This window comes from Dreissena polymorpha, chromosome 1 (genome assembly GCF_020536995.1).
Source record: "Dreissena polymorpha isolate Duluth1 chromosome 1, UMN_Dpol_1.0, whole genome shotgun sequence".
Classification (NCBI taxonomy): Eukaryota; Metazoa; Mollusca; class Bivalvia; order Myida; family Dreissenidae; genus Dreissena; species Dreissena polymorpha.
Window position 1 is genome coordinate 177,695,363 of NC_068355.1, and position 13,868 is coordinate 177,709,230.

General features: G+C 34.6%; 1 long non-coding RNA gene across 1 annotated transcript; it reads right to left on the reverse strand.

The window, feature by feature from the left end:
• Positions 1 to 1,298: 1,298 nt before the first annotated feature.
• LOC127862920 (uncharacterized) lies at positions 1,299 to 6,103 on the reverse strand. Its single transcript, XR_008040854.1, has 3 exons — positions 5,777 to 6,103; positions 5,115 to 5,195; positions 1,299 to 1,444 (listed from the first exon to the last, which is right to left on the reverse strand). It is a non-coding gene; the product is annotated as an uncharacterized LOC127862920 (long non-coding RNA).
• Positions 6,104 to 13,868: the final 7,765 nt, after the last annotated feature.

The window sequence follows — 13,868 nt, forward strand, 5'->3', positions numbered from 1 at the left end:
ATATTCTAAAAATTATTGGCATTTTATTTTACATGTGTAGCAAATTTAGCTAAATCTTAAACAAAGGCCTTTTTTCCAATCTATATATAATATTAATATTTTGTTAACAAAAAAATAAATTATGTGAAAGCATTTTTAAATACAAAGAAATAACTCAAGATTAATCAGATACATGTATGTGGCATAATGTCCAAAATAAGTGGGTGGTCGAAGTTATAGGAATTTATGGAACTATCGAAAAAAGAATAACATGAAATATGTAGGGCCTGGGGGTTCAAATATTGTATGCACTAAAATTGTGGCGTCTTTTTAAGCAATTATATAAAGACTTCCTGACCAAAATCATGGTAATATTACTTTTAAATCATTAACGTACGCGCATACACCAAGAAAGTTGTAGAATATTTGAAGGAAAACATATGCTTTTATACGAAAACTTGTGATGTGAAATGTCCAATGGTTACGAAAATTACCGAAAAACAGCATGTTGCGGTTTACAGAAAACAAATGACTGCACCCAAATATTTTAATGTTACTGACTATAACGGGTTGATACATGTACAGGCATTGAAGAATCCACTCGACCGCTCGCATATGCGAGTGAAGTTGACGGTCGGGCGAGTAAAGTTTGTTAAATACTCGACCGATCGGGCGAGTGCTTTTTTTTTCAAGTTGAGAAATATTAATTCAGTTCCAGAACTCCTGCCACATCGATACAAATTGCGAACATTTTTTTAACGAAAAAAAAATTGATTTAGTACACAAAGAAACTGCACTTTCGTTTTGACAATGAAAAATGACGTCACAGGCACAGGAAAAATAATTCTCGTAATCTGCTGCCCTCTTTTCGTAGGTACCAGTGATCTTAGCTAATCGATTAAAAGTGACAAAAACAGTTTAATATATTGGTCATTCCGTGAAGAATAAAATTTCATTGTAATGTAAATATCAATAAAAAAAAATACATTTGTACATAACTGGTTAATTATATTACTTCTTATATTTAATTAAAAATAAACAGAAAAATAATTATTAATAAACAGAATAATTCGTGATCAGAAGCCTTAGCCAAAATTTACCATATTGTAACCATTTGTCAATCTAGCGTGTCTTTCAGTAAAAGTTCGTCTTAAATATTAAAACTCGGCATGGAAAAGGGTTCTATTTTAAACAAGGGCTGTTTGTAAAACATGCATGCCCCCCATATGGGCTCTCCGTTGTAGTGAGAGCCATTGTGTGAATATGTTTTTTGTCACTGTGACCTTGACCTTTGACCTGGTGACCTGAAAATCAATGTACCTATGAAGTTTCATGCTCCTAGCCATAAGCATTCTTGAGTTATCATCCGGACACCATTTTACTATTTCGGGTCACCGTGACCTTGACCTTTGACCTTGTGACCTCAAAATCAATAGGGGTCATCTGCAAGTCATGATCAATCTACCTATCAAGTTTCATGATCTTTGGCATATGCGTTCTTGAGTTATCATCCGAAAACCATTTTACTATTTCGGGTCACCGTGACCTTGACCTTTGACCTAGTGACCTCAAAATCAATAGGGGTCATCTGCGAGTCATGATCAATCTACCATTGAAGTTTCATGATCCTAGGCGTTTGCATTCTTGAGTTATCATCCGGAAACCATTTTACTATTTCGGGTCACCGTGACCTTGACCTTTGACCTTGTGACCTCAAAATCAATAGGGGTCATCTTCGAGTCATGATCAATCTACCCATGAAGTTTCATGATCCTAGGCGTATGTGTTCTTGAGTTATCATTCAAAAACCATTTTATTATTTCGGGTCACCGTGACCTTGACCTTTGACCTAGTGACCTAAAAATCAATAGGGGTCATCTGCGAGTCATGATCAATGTATCTATGAAGTTTCATGATCCTAGGCCCAAGCGTTCTTGAGTTATCGTCTGACAACCACCTGGTGGACGGACAGACCGACCGACCGACCGACAGACCGACATGAGCAAAGCAATATACCCCCTCTTCTTCGAAGGGGGGCATAAATATCTGCAAGGTGGTGGAGACAGGGAACAGAAAGAAAGGTCATCAAAACGAGAAGCGGAAAGTATTGAGAAAAGGAAACAGGTGCACAAAACTTAAGGAAAGCAAATAAAATCCATCAGATAGTATAGTTAATTTGTTTTCAGTTTAGTGTCACTATGTTACGTACAATGTAGGTTAAAAGGTTCTGGTTGATCATAACTATAAATATAGATATATATTTTTTTCTGCAGGACGAGTAGATTAAAGTGAAGGGCGAGTGGATTGTCAGACCTACTCGCCCTGCAGGGTGAGTGGCTCTGGAAAAATTCTTCATGGCCTGATGTATGATTTTGCTTCTCATTTAATAAAGTGACAATATTAAGACCGACACACTTGAAATATGAAGGATATTCTGTCCTTTTGCCTATGTCTATCAATACAGTGTATATAAATACGATCGGCAACTTCCGAAACCAATCGGAAAATGTTGACAGGCACAAAATGTTTTCAAAATTCTTATTTCTGCAAATATTCTACCACATAATGACATTTCTTGTGTATACCAATAAATAAATGATTTTTAAGCAATAGCACGTTGATTTCAATCAGGAACACTGTCTATAACCGTGAAAACAAATATTCCAATCTTTTTGGTTTACAATTTTTGTGATGTAAATAGCTTGCATGTAGCATGGAATTGAATGTTCTGTCAGATAAGTGTTTCGACTTTCTGGAGTGGGTGATTTCAGACTTTTTAATCCAACTAGAAAAGAGCTCTTAAAGTTAGTTAGACTCATGTAAAGTGAAATAATAAAGAACCACTTTTGGTAAACAACCCAAATGTGACCTCCCTTGTTGGATCATTTGATAATGGAGTGACATATACGAGTAATACCAGTCCAAGGGAGATAACTCAAAATTAATTTTTTTACCAAACTTCTCTGTTTATCCAGGAATTATTACTTAATTTCACTTCATGGAATTGTAGAAGTTCTTAATGTCTTTATTATACTGAATATACTTTTAGACATGAACTAAAGTCATAAACATGATGTTTGAGGTAAATATATGGAATTTATGAAATACTCATTCAAAATAATTTGACCACATTAATACTGGTGATACATAACAGGCTTGATAATGAATTGCTTAGAACAACTTGCTATTATCTGGAATTAATAAATAATTGTCTTAAACTTCAATGTTCAACACAAATTTTCAACACACAGTATCAAATATGGATTTCTGCATCTTCTGGAAGACTGCAAAGACATGTACATATTTTCCTGTGGTTTAAAGGAAGATGTCAAGAGCCAAAAGTGAAATGACAGGCAACACACATTTAACAGCAGACAATGACTGATCCCAATATCCCATACCTTAGAACTTCAACCACAGTTCATAATCTGTGATTGGGCTGCATGCCACTGAGGCTGTAGCTGTTATTGAAATATAGTTTATCTTACCTGACAAGACTTGGCTTGTAATTCTTGACTTGACAACTATCCCAGCCGCAGTCACTTCCACCTCAACAAGTTGGAGGTCAGTACAGGTCCAGTGGCTGACTTGAGTTCAATTCCTGCTGCTCACTTGACAACTATTCCAACCTCAGTCACTTCCACCAAGACATGATGGAGGTCTGTATAGTGTTTTACTTAAGTTCTGTTACCATTACTCTATAGACAACTATTCCAAGCAGTCAATGTCACCATGACAATTTGGATCTTGTCAGTAGATTTCCAGGATCTGATTTCAGTTCAATTATTAATTCTGCTGCTCAATAGAAACTATAACACTTACAATCACTTCCACATGGACAGGAAACGAGGTAACTAGATGTCCTGTGTCTGGCTAGAATTCCATTTATTCTCAATATCCACAGAACATCTTTCACTGGCTGACCAATCTGTCTTCAGTACATCAACTGTGAATATACAAAAACAAAAATAAATGAAATAATGCATCTGATTTTTGTAAGTAAAATTATTTGTAAAGAAATTCATTTTGTTCTCTACGTACTAAGAAGACCATCTGTTAGGGCAAAAAAGTGCACCTAAAAGATAAGCAGGTTTTTGCAAAAATTCATACCTGTATCTATTTATATTCTTTATTACTGTGAAACCATTATTATTTGTCAGACATTAATTTTCGTCTTTTTCGTCCTTCGACCAATGGACGAATTCAAGATCCTAACGAACGATCATGTCACATATTTGAAACAAATAAGACTGAATTACCATATGCATGAGGCATTTAAATCCAGCGTAATCCACGCATATACACAGGGCTCAAAATTAACACTTGCACACTCGCAAAATGCGAGTAAAAATTGCAAGGTAAGTTATAAGCCACTAGTATTTTTTGCAAGTAAAGAAATAGTGAAAAAAATGAGTTATATTGCTAAATGCGTTCGACGGCATGAACGCTAAACCGTAGGTCAATTTTTTTAACGTCCGAATACCCATATGCGGAAGCGCGCACCTTGTTTGTAGACTGGTATACTTATAGTACAGATACCCAGATGGTATTGATACAAAGAACATGAAACAGTCGACTATTCACACTCAAGTTAAATCCGGTTTTGACACAAAGGGGTGTACATTATACAGTGTACTGACAACTGACATTTCCTGTAAAACGAGAATGCAATAAGGCTGTATCGAATGCGTCGACTTCGTTTAGGTAGAATAGTGTTGATTAGCACTAATTGTTAACAAATTTATTACCCATTGTGTGTATTGTGTTTTTCAGGGGTGTTGCAGATTACACAGCCAACGCGCGAAAATCCGGATTAAAGACAATACTATTAAACGCAATTAAACATGGGCTGTTTGTAAAACATGCATGCCCCCCATATGGGCTGTCCGTTGTAGTGGCAGCCATTGTGTGAATACGTTTTTTGTCACTGTGACCTTGACCTTTGACCTAGTGACCTGAAAATCAATATGGGTCATCTGCGAGTCATGATCAATGTACCTATGAAGTTTCATGATCCTAGGCGTAAGCGTTCTGGAGTTATCATCCGGAAACCATTTAACTATTTCGGGTCACTGTGACCTTGACCTTTGACCTCAAAATTAATAGGGCTCATCTGCGAGTCATGATCAATCTACCCATGAAGTTTCATGATCCTAGGCGTATGCGTTCTTGAGTTATCATCCGAAAACCATTTTACTATTTCGGGTCACCGTGACCTTGATCTTTGACCTCATGACCTCAAAATCAATAGGGGTCATCTGCAAGTCATGATCAATCTACCTATGAAGTTTCATGATCCTAGGCGTATTCGTTCTTGAGTTATCACCCAAAAACCATTTTACTATTTTGGGTCACCGTGACCTTGACCTTTGACATAGTGACCTAAAAATCAATAGGGTCATCTGCGAGTCATGATCTATCTAACCATGGAGTTTCATGATCCTAGGCGTATGCGTTCTTGAGTTATCATCCGGAAACCATTTTACTACTTCGGGTAACTGTGACCTTGACATTTGACCTAGTGACCTCAAAATCAATAGGGGACATCTGCGAGTCATGATCAATCTACCTATGAAGTTTCATGATCCTAGACGTATGCATTCTTGAGTTATCATCTGGAAACCATTTTACTATTTCGGGTCACTGTGACCTTGACCTTTGACCTAGTGACCTAAAAAAATAAATAGGGGTCATCTGCGAGTCATGATCTATCTTACGATGAAGTTTCATGATCCTAGGCGTATGCATTCTTGAGTTATCATCCGGAAACCATTTTACTATTTCGGGTCACCATGACCTTGACCTTTGACCTAGTGACCTCAAAATCAATAGGGGTCATCTGCGAGTCATGATCAATCTACCTATGAAGTTTCATGATCCTAGGCGTATGCGTTCTTGAGTTATCATCCGGAAACCATTTAACTATTCCAGGTCACCATGACCTTGACCTTTGACCTAGTGACCTCAAAATCAATAGGGGTCATCTGCGAGTCATGATCAATCTACCTATGAAGTTTCATGATCCTAGGCCCAAGCTTTGTTGAGTTATCATCCGGAAACCACCTGGTGGACCGACCGACCGACAGATCGACATGAGCAAAGCAATATACCCCCTCTTCTTCGAGGGGGGCATAAAATAGGACGATGTGTGATCAACACCTGACTGAAATATATTCTGCGCTTTTATTACAAATTAATAAAGAACATATTGATTTGTGTTTGGTTGTTTGGTTTTAACTGCATCTACTATTTTTGTACATATACATAAAAACCCGTCCTTTGTTGTTTTTTTATAACTCGTTAACGGTTATTCAGTCCCACTTATCCACTAATCATAACAAAGAACGTGTCAATGACATAAAATAATAAGGGACAGTTACTATCACCTGAAATAACAGACTTGTTAATTGGCATATGCCAAACAAAAAAAAACTAAGGCCCACCTCCTGCAAGTGACAGTGTCACCCCTCTTTCCCCAGCACGATTTTTTCGCAACCGCGTATTACATGTATTACAAACATTACAAACAAATCGGACGCTTTTTTTTTTGCAAAACCATAAATGGATGAATTCAAGTGCTGACGAAATAGTCATTTTTTTAAAAAGGACGAAATTTCGTGCTGACGAAAATAAATGGTTTCACAGTAAATACCAAACACTACTTTGAAATCATGAATCATAGAATAAAACAAGAGCTGTCAGAGGACAGCGCGCTCGACTATTCGAGTGCTTGACAGTATAACGTAAGCCATCATGGGAAATTGGTTCATATTCAATAATTTATTAGACAATATTTCAAAAATAAAGAAAGGAAAAAAAAAGTTGGGGGGGGGGGAAGGGGGGTAAGGGGGATTGAGAGGGATATATAATGTGGGGTGTGGTCATTCATTTATTAGACAATCTTTCAAAACTAAAAAAAGGAAAAAAGAAATTGGGGGGGGGGGGGTAGGGGGGGTGAGAGGGGGGGGTATAATGTGGGGTGTGGTCATTTATTAGATGATCTTTCAAAAATAAAAAAATGAAAAAAATAAAAATTGTTTTGGGGGGGTGGGGGGGGCAGGGATTCTGGGTTGGGGCGTGGGGTATTGTTTGGGTGGAATTCATTGTGGTATTCAGGTAAGTGTTGTTTTGTCAAAGTATTAATAAAATCTGATCATAAATAAAGAAATTATGGCAATTTAAGCAAAATGTTCAATTATCTAAGTATAAAATCGACCATAATTCTGTCAAAATGCTTGATACAGTTGTTTGCTCTTGTTTATAGGTTGGGGTCATGTTGGTAAACAAGTATGCAAAATATAAAAGCAATATGTCAATGGACAAAGGAAATATTAAGGGAAGTACGCAAACTTTAACATAGATTTATCAATAATATGCATATTCTAAGTATAAAAGGGGCAATAATTCTGTCAAAATGCTTGATACAGTTGTCTGCTCTTGTTTATAGGTTGGGGTCATGTTGGTAAACAAGTATGCAAAATATGAAAAGCAATATGTCAAAGGACATTGAAAATATTTGGGGTAGTACGCAAACTTTAACATTTGCTGCATATTCTAAGTTGAAAAGGGGCCATAATCATTACAAAATGCTTGATAGAGTTGTCTGCTCTTGTTTATAGGTTGGGGTCATGTTGGTAAAGAAGTGCAAAATATGAAAGCAATATGTCAAGGGACATTTAAAATATTTTGGTAATACGCAAACTTTAACATTTGTACGCTCACGCAAACCCCATCGCAAACGCCAATGGCAACTCCTACGCCGGGGTGAGTAGGATAGCTCCACTGTATATATTTCATATATAATAGTCGAGCTAAAAAATGTTCCAAATCGTTTTGTGTTGAGTTTTTTTTTTCAAATGTTTGAATAGCTCAATTAAATAAGATTGAAATTAATGGACACAAATTGTTGAAGACATTACTAGGTGATCTAGCTTTTGACCACAATTGACTCTAATTCAGACATAGCCTTTATAATGACAAGATGAACATTCTGACCAAGTTTCAATAAGATTTAACATTTAACAAGCAAATTCGTTGACTTTATATCCCCCGCCAATATGCTTCTGGACACAAAAGCGTTATATTTGACACTAAAAAAGCATTTTTTCAAAATACAAAGGGCCTTAACTCCCTTATTATAAGATGATTTACAACGACATTTGGCGTGCATCATCCTCTCATTGATATACATACCCATACCAAGTTTCAATGAAATACGTCTAAGCACTTCCAAGATATGGCTCTGGACACACAAAAAAAGCATTTTTTCAAGATACAAAGGGCCATAACTCCGTTATTAACAGATGGTTTACAATGCCATTTTGCGTGCATCATGATGTGCGTCAAATGCTGTTGCAATCTATTTGCACATAACAGAGTAATTGCATTTTTTTACTTGAAAATACGCACAATTTTGTGTTTGGAGCGAAATCTTGGAACTGCTTGTGCAGATTTCATTCAAACAGTACATATTGATAAGAGGATGGTAAAGGTCAAATTGTCACTCAAACAATTAGTCAATAATGGAGTTATGGCCACTTTTTACATAAAAATACATGTTTATATTGGTATTTTAACTGCTTTTTGGATTTCATTGAACCTTTATTTAAGTGTATCAATGAATGAATCTAAAGCAATAGTTGTTTACAGAATTTGGCGTTGCAAGCATTTGGCGGGTGATATCAATTTAACAAATGTGCTTGTTTATTTATATTTTTATCCAAGAATAACAACAAAATCAATAACACAAATCATACTACTCTATATTCATGAAACAAAAATATGATTGATTCAAGTTAGAATCAAAGTTGATTTTTTTCAACAATTTGCCACATCAAAATTCAATTATTTTCTAATTCCATCTATTACATGTATTTATCTATGAATAAGCAACATTTTATCATCAGTATTCAAGACTATATAATCACTAAAACTAAAATCCTCACTTTTAAATAATATGATGTGTGCCTATAATAATATGCTGTGTGCTTGCCATAGTATGCTGTTTGTTTGTTTTGGTATGCTGTGTGTTTGTGATGGTATTCTGTGTGTTTGTTTTGGTATGCTGTGTGTTTGTGATGGTATTGTAGATGAACATATTTGAGCTGTTTTGCAGAATTCTATTCGACACAATTTTTTTAAATTACATTTTGGTAATAAAAATTGTAAAAAATTGATGTTTTTTAGGGTGACATAAAAATTAACCTTTTTTTTTTAATGCAAATTGTGTTCTACATTTTTTTGGCATTGTGTTGTTTAATTAAATGGTATTTTATGTATCTCTGCTTATATAACATCTATATGTTGTCTATTTCATAGGTTATTTATTAGTTTGAGGCAATTAGAGATTTTCCAGTTTAAATGAAAAAGAACATGTTATAAAATGGTGAATAAAATCAAAACAAGGCTGGTGACCCTATATTTTTATTTCATTTTTCATATAGTATTTGTATATAGTACTTGAATATAAATTTTGAACAAAATCTATTTGGTGGAAAAAAAATCAGCAAAACTGCAGCAACACCCCTTAAGTACTGTGCTTTTGTTGAAATCTCACTGCAAACACCTGGGGATGTTTGCGTTCGGGTAAATGAGATTTTCTTAGAAGTTGCAAGAAATATATTTTTTATTCCAATGTCCAAAAGAAGCCATGTTCATATTTAAATTAAAACTAGGCTTGCACATTCTAAAATAAAGCAAAGACGGGAAAACTGCTATTCTCTAGGGCAGCATTAGCATTTGATTTAGTGTAAAATAACATGGACATCACTATTCTGCGGCCACTGCGGCCATTCTGCGGCGCTAAATGCGGCCGTTCTGCGGGCAAAATCGAGTGCAGTATCATTGATTTATTGATTGATAAGATGACAAGATCTACCACCGGGAACGATAAACACTGTCCGTGCTACCACTTTCCATGCTAACACATACTGTTTTTGTTTTATAGTTAAATTTTTATAGTTTATATTTGCTGTATCAACTAACAAAGTATACGGTTTTGTTATTTCCCATACAGTAATACGGATAAATGAGGACACATTTCTAAAATTTTGCAGTTAATTTAATCTTGTTTTCTCCAGAATTATAATAATATTTGGGTTCAAAATGGATATTGTTATAAGTAGTATCTTTTCCTCTCGAAATTAATGAACTGGTTTCTAAGAAAAGAGCAAAATCCTCTTAAGTTTCTACAATTTCCAAATAATTTCAACAATGGACATATACCTACGTCCGTGTTTACACCAATATGAAAACCCTGGGTAGGTAGATTGGCAGCTTAGGCCGCTAAGTCGCGGTAACTCCACCTGTTATTGCTACTTTTGACATGATGTTGATATTGCCGGTATACGCTCCAGTTTGTGTACGAGAAAGACGTTTTTGAAGTTGCGCCTTTCTTTTCGGTAAGTACCGAGCACAGTACACATATATAATATGATATGATTATATATTGTATAAACGGGTAGATTAATGATATAAAATTGTTCATTATTTACTGCTTACGATTTATTTACATAGTTATTTATTTAATACCACCAATTAGAGCGTGAAGTTAAGTATTACAAAAACAACCAAACTGTTTATTTCTGCCAACATTTTGATACTTTTGCCTTTAAAAAGAGCATTTTAGTGTCACTGATAGATGAATAATGTAATGCAATTATTCTTGGCAAATTGATAATTTCAAAACATTTTTAGTTGGTAATGTTATTCGCGTTCAAAAAAGACATCAGATCTTCTTATCAACATGATGCCTTCATCTGCTACTGTTTCTTATCATAAGTGTATATATGTTACAATACACCATCAGTGGCCGAGCGCAGAATACTGTGCTTGGCCGCTAAAACTGTGGATTGCATCAAATTAAAGGTCAAATTCTGATTGTATTATAAACAATGAAATTCGTTAATTAGATATCCAAACCCTATAGACTTCTGGACACAAAAGTGTTATATTTGACACTAAAAAAGCATTTATTTGAAGATACAAAGGGGAATAACTCTGTTATTATCAGACGGTGTACAATGCCATTTGGCATGCATCATCCTTTTATCCATATATATATATACTCATACCAAGTTTCAATGAAATCCGCAAAAACACTTCCAAGATATGGCTCCGGACATAAAAGTGACGGACGGAAGGACAGCCGGACGGACAGTGCCAAAACAATATCCCTCCGCTTCTGGCAGGGGATATATACTCATACCAAGTTTCAATGAAATCCGCCAAAGCACTTCCAAGATATGGCTCCGGACACAAAAGTGCCTATAGTAAAAAGCATTTTTTCAAGATACAAAGGGCCATAACTCTGTTTTTAACAGATGGTGTACAATGCCATTGGGCGTGCATCATCTTCTTATGCATATATAGACTCATACCAAGTTTCAATGAAATCCGCAAAAGCACTTGCAAGATATGGCTCCGGACACAAAAGTGCCTATAGTCAAAAGCATTTTTTCGAGATACAAAGGGCCATAACTCTGTTTTTAACAGATGGTGTACAATGCCATTGGCGTGCATCATCCTCTTATGCAAATATATACTCATACGAAGTTTCAATGAAATCTGCCAAAGCACTTCCAAGATATGGCTCCGGACACAAAAGTGCCGGACGGACAGACGGCCGGACGACGCCAAAACAATATCCCTCCGCCTTTGGCGGGGGATAAAAAAATGCTATTTTATAAATATGTCAAGCACATACACTTAACAAAAAATACGATATTTCTCTATTTAATGTAGAATTTTGCTTTATATATTACAATGTTTTATTATTTCAACCTGGTTGAGTAAAAACAACAAAAAAACAATGTAAAACATATACAAATTGTACATAATTTGTAAAAATAATTATAATAATACACATGATGTTTTATACTCGTGTTAAGTGTGCGTGCCATTGAACGTTTAGTCTTACATAAATAAGACACATTTAAGAAATGGATAAGATATAAATAAGACACACTTGAATATTTCATTTCTTAAAAAAATGTGCACATAGTCACATAAATAAGATACATTTTAGACACAGAAAAAAAAACATACACATGTGCATCTGTCATTTCTTAAAAAAGCATGAGAGTCTGAAGCATACATTTATTACTGACACAATATTTTAAAAGTCGACAGCCAACATAAGTTCAACGAGGGAACCATCATTAAATCAGATCCATCTTCGCATTATACTGGTTGTATTGCAAGTAGTCTGTTGGTCGCTTATTTGTGAAAACATGAGTCGCGAATTCTTCAGAATTGTGAAAAATGAGTCGCGAACTTTCACTTATTTTAAAAAAAACGAAACCTGAAGTTTCCAAATTGTGAAATTTATTTTTTTCATGATTAAATGTAGTTAATGCAAGTTTATAAAATTAATTTAATCTTGCAATACTTGGAATTTCCATAACATTTGTATTAACCAAATGATTTATTCATATTTATAAGTACCGGAAAATATTTTGTTTCATTAAAATCTAATCGTAATTTGTGTATTTTTCGAACCGATCATTAAATTATGACTCACCTTTATCGCACATGACAAAAGGGGCGTTTGCATTTCATGCAAACTAGTACAGTGCAATCATAAGCAAAACGCGTTGAGTTATTATTTCCAATGATGCGTAAGTGCGTAAAATAAATCTACTAACTCATAGGGCCTACATGTCCAAAACACACTATAAATCAGAACACATGTAAAATAATGATTCATATTATGTATGTTTTCAATAATGTCCATTTTGTTTTTTGAAATTCTTTTATTCGGAAATTTTAATATCGCCTACCATTAAACTAAACTAATGACCCTTGCATTATTTTTTCAATATACTTAGTATCAGAATAATTTCTTGCGAACGCATCTCCTCTTGCAATTTCAATGGATTTTCATTAAAACTCATGGCCATTCTACAGGGTGACATGCAGTTGTGCGTTAATGCAGGATGTTATAAATTGCCTATTTATTTAGGAAGTTATGGCCCTTGGAATATTTGCCTCTATTAACCCCAATTGTACAGGAAGCTGTCCAGTCAAACTCATACAGAGGCTATATACTTATGTGTAAAGTTAATTCATGATAACAATTCACTGTCTCAGTAAAACGGCTATTACTGGCAAATACAGAATGCATATGAACTACTTTAAATGTTGCATATTACAATGCCAATTTGGCACACTGGAACATTTCGAAAAAGATGAATAATATTGAAGGGCCTTACATTCAGATTCATCACAATGGTTATGATCATTGGATTTCTTCATATTGAGACAGTAATGATGCAATTCATGTTTTAGGCTGAAATCAAACCGGACATTAAATTCTTAAGTTAAAATACAGCTGTGTCAAATTTATGGTAAGTCTGACTTCAAATATATCGATATTAATGTACCCCGTATTCAACAACACAAGATTTCTTCCGATCGCGGCGTGTTTGCTATTGCTTTTTTAAGTAGAATTATGCTTTAACAAATATATAATTATTTATGATTCACGTTTGTGTTTTTTGACATTGTATAAAGGTCTGTACATTATTATGATGTGAATAAAGTTTTGATACTGTCTTAGTATATCACACTATCCGTTTGGTTTCTTCTTTTAGTTAATGTAATTCAGCGGTTTGTGTATAATATAAGAAAGTTGCATTATTAGAAATAATACTTGGGCTCATATTTTAGCAGTTTCCAACATACCCATCTCTTATCTAGCTATTTTCAATTAGAAACTTTGTTATCATTAATAATAATTATTAAAAAAATTAAAACAAAATGTTTATAAGTTATTATATTGTGTAATTTAAACAAATTGTACTTTTTTTGTTAGTGTTTTCTTGTACATTTTTTTATATTTACCGAGAAGCTTGAAAACATAATTTTTAAGATTTAAGTATTTTAAGTAG